The 4082-nt window shown below is 33.0% G+C and overlaps 1 long non-coding RNA gene across 1 annotated transcript; it reads left to right on the forward strand.

Moving 5' to 3' along the window:
* Nucleotides 1-457: 457 nt before the first annotated feature.
* LOC118736580 lies at nucleotides 458-2921 on the forward strand. Its single transcript, XR_004992727.1, has 4 exons — nucleotides 458-875; nucleotides 1059-1637; nucleotides 1708-1944; nucleotides 2015-2921. It is a non-coding gene; the product is annotated as an uncharacterized LOC118736580 (long non-coding RNA).
* Nucleotides 2922-4082: the final 1161 nt, after the last annotated feature.

Below are 4082 nucleotides of genomic sequence, written 5' to 3' on the forward strand. Positions count from 1 at the left end.
ACATCCTCATCAGAGTCATCATTATCCTCGCGCCGTCAACGTCACAAGCGAAGTAACAATAATGATGCTAAGTTTGATGAAGCCATAGATGCTATCATTTCATCGGCAACGACAAATATTGAGGATAACGTATTCACATCATTTTCAAAAGCAATAGCAATGCAACTTCAGCAATTGCCACTAATCGAAGCAACACAGACGATGTCCGATATCCACAACATTGTGACTCGAAAGGTTATCGGGCATTTGGCAGCGTCTCAACAGCAAACATATATGCATATAGATAGTGAACACATTTTGCAATTGGCGATGAGCGAAGCAGACATTGAATTTTAAATGAATGTCCTAAATCAAGTGCGAGTGCTATTATACGGTGAGTTATAGACGTTTAAGTACACCTTAATAAATTCTATTTATTTGGTGTATATGTAAATATATATTCGTTTTTTCAGATACATATGTACATGCAGACAACTTTACTGAACTTTATTTTATTAAATTTCTAGAAAAAACAAGAACTATATTTAAACCAGTTTAAATTGAATCAAAAGGATCTTATTTCTACAACAATGATGTTGAATACTAGCCATAGTCGTTGGTAATTTGAGATACCAAAATGGATTTGTAAAATCAACCACCGACAATGACATATTTGGGTGAGCAACTTTTAACTTGCATTCAACAATGCAAACAAACGCACCTGCGAGAAGTTGGAATGTTAGATATTGGCCCGTATGCATAAAAAACAAGCAATTGATTTTTCTTAAAAGGTCTGAAATTTTAAGAAAAAGCATTTGCTTAGTTTTTATGCATACGGCCCATTGTGTGCTGCTTTGTGTTTCAACTCGCTGATATTGAAGCAGGACATATTCCAGGTAATGTAAAATGATGTGACAATATAAATAGGTTTCTTTTAAGAAGTGCATCTATTTTTTAATAGATAAGAACCTGCATGCATTTATACCTATGTACATACATAGCTGCAAAATATTACTTTAAATATCTTCAATTTTCGAAATTTTGACATAAGTAATTTTAAATAAAAGCACATTTCACAGATTTTCTGGACCTCGGCCAACATGTACCAATCTTTAAATATTTCGCCTTAACAACAATGGGAAGGTCAGGACACAATTTCTCACTTCCTTCGCTAACCACTTAGAATCTACGCATATTTCTGATACCAAACTTAGCATTGATCAGCGCCGGCTTTTATTGATCATCATATAAACACTTGCAGTGCTTAGTGGCCCTGCCCCTAAACGCATGTGTAATCATTTTGAACGCATACTGGCTATTTACTCCAATTACATAACAGCATATTTTAGCAAATACGTCTGCTGCAAGTGGCACTAATTCATCGGCAGCTGCTACACTTGGATCAGGACGAGATATAATTTGTGCTCAGTCATTAGTGGCAGCAATTGAATGCAGAGTTAAACGCATCGAACCTTATTGAACGCTTAAAAGACAACTGAGATGACTGTATAATGATAATTGGTAACAAAAGAACTGTAGATCTGCTGCTAATGCTGCAGAATCTAGCCAACAATCTGGATGACTTGATAGAGTATAGAAATATATTATGCTTTCTTGAGTTTTTAACAAAATGTTCATTTAGTGCTATAAAGGCGGATGTGAGTATTAAGATCCTTCGGCAAATTATCGAATGACTAACTTGTGATCTTTCTTTCAAATATTTCCTAGATTTTCAACGAAAAATTTAGATCGCTCACTTGCAACATCCTATTGAGGCTTGTAAAAGATGAAAAGCGGTATGGTATAACCGAGCTGGAGGATTTGGCAGAGCTGGTGATAAAACTGGAGGGCTTAATGCATTTAATTGCTGCTAACAGCGTGCATGTCGAGCGTGTGGTCCCATTTGCGCTTAAATTTGTCATTGGTGTAGTGGTAGCCAATTAACTTGCTACATTATATACGTAGGTAAGTGGGAAGTTACCTTCTATGCATGGCAAACAAGTTTTACTATTCTAATTTATTTTCCTTGAATTAGATTAAAACTCACATTGATAACGTTTGTTACGATTTGATTGGAATTTGCGATCATCTTGTTGGACGTTTCATCTTGCGCTGTTCTTACGAAGCCCATCGACAAGTGTATGAATTGTCAGTTAAAGATCGTAAAACGTACCACAAATTCAAGGGCAGTGTGAATATTATTACACATGTACATTATACTGCAGCACCAAAAAAAGTTACGGTTATTTTTTGTGATGCAGTCTAATGTACATATAATTGTGATTAGCTAATTAAGCCAGCAACGTTTTTATCAATTCTGGCTATATCTTTTGTTTATTTGATGTTTGTTATTTTTTAATAAAAGCCTAGCTCATTACATATTATAAACCATATTTATACCTACTTCCAACTTTGTGCAAAAACGATAATGAACCTGCAGTTGCATCTAAACTCTGAACTTTTTAAAATATTTTTTTTTTTTTGAGTATGCAGTTTTATAGCCCATTAAATTCTAAATAATAAAGTGGCTTAATTAACTGATCACAAGTATACATATTTTAAACTTGAAACGTACGTTCAGTTTAAATACTTTTATCCTAAACTTGACTAAAATAAAACTGCATGCCTAAAAATGTTCTAAAAATTCATATTAAAAAGTTCAAAATTTTGATTAAAATTTTTTTGATTTTTCTAAGCTGTGTATACAATTGAAAGTTTAATTTATAAGTTTTTGGTTAACGCTTAGAATGCAGCTCTCAAGAAAAATCACAAGAAATATTTTTAATTATTTCTGTTTATTGAAAAAACACTTTGCTTTTGCTATAAATTCTCTTAGGGAAATTAATATACGAGCGCTTTTTTCTTCAAAGCTGCAAACTGATTTAAGAAATTTTGATATAAGGAAATTTCTTTTCCATTTCTTTTCGTTTTTCTTGAGAGCTGGAAAGAGCCCTTAAGCGTGAACCATTTTTTTTATTAAAAAACCAAAAACAAAATTTTAATTTTAAAAACCTTCCAAATAGTGTTTATGTATGAGAAGCTTTCCTTTAAAAGTTTATTAACTATAAGCAATAAAATATATTAAAGTACGTAGTACTATATATATCCAACCTAATGTGTCTATGTGCATACATAGTAATATGTATATGTAATTTTAAAATCTTAATTAAATGAATATATTGAAGTGTCGCTAAAGATAAAATTGAAATGAATTAATAAAAAATTTATTTATTTTGCAACTTGTTTTATTTTTTTATTTTGCAACTTGTTTTTTTATTTTGATCCATTGATATGGAACATCTCCATCTGTTATACAATATTTACATATATTGTCTCTAATTTTGCTTGCGTTTTTGTATGTATCCTGCTCTTGAAGTGGTAGACAAGACATGGTAGGCGGAAGAGGTTCACGAGAGTTGTCATATTGTGTATTTGGAGGCTGATTTAGTTTTCGTGATAAATAATTATGTAAAATGCAACAAACTTTTACAACACTATCACATGTTTCCACTGAAACCTCAATGGGTCGGTGAAAAAGGCGAAAACGGGCAGCGAGCTTACCAAAAGCCATCTCCACCGACATTCGAGCTCTACTTAATCTGTAATTAAATGCCTCTTGCGAAGTATTCAGGTTCGAACTTCGGTTGTAAGCTTTCATTAAGTGGCGGCTCAAACCAAAAATATCGTCGCCAATAAAATAAAATGGAGTTTTGCAAACCTGTCCTTTTAAGGGTGTATCAGCGGGAATACTTAATTGGCCTCTTGTCAACTTATCATGTAAAGAGCTGTTTTTAAATGCCATAACATCAGATGCTCTTCCATTTGCTCCAATATTGACGTAAATGAATCGACTATGAGCATCTACAACCGCAAGCAAAACAATGCTGAAAAAGCCTTTATAATTAAAAAAATCTGAGCCAGAATTAGGCGGCGCTTTTATGCGGATATGTTTTCCGTCTATTGCACCCAAAGTGTGCGGAAATTGCCAAAGTTGCTCGAAGTCATTAGCCACATCTAACCATTCATTTTCTGTCGTAGGTGTCTATAGGAGATAATTATTTATAATTTGCACGTATGTAAATAAAATGAAATTTACTAACTTA

The sequence above is a fragment of the Rhagoletis pomonella genome, unplaced genomic scaffold, assembly GCF_013731165.1.
Source record: "Rhagoletis pomonella isolate Grant_MI unplaced genomic scaffold, Rhpom_1.0 Rhpom_scaffold_00003, whole genome shotgun sequence".
NCBI classification, from domain to species: Eukaryota; Metazoa; Arthropoda; class Insecta; order Diptera; family Tephritidae; genus Rhagoletis; species Rhagoletis pomonella.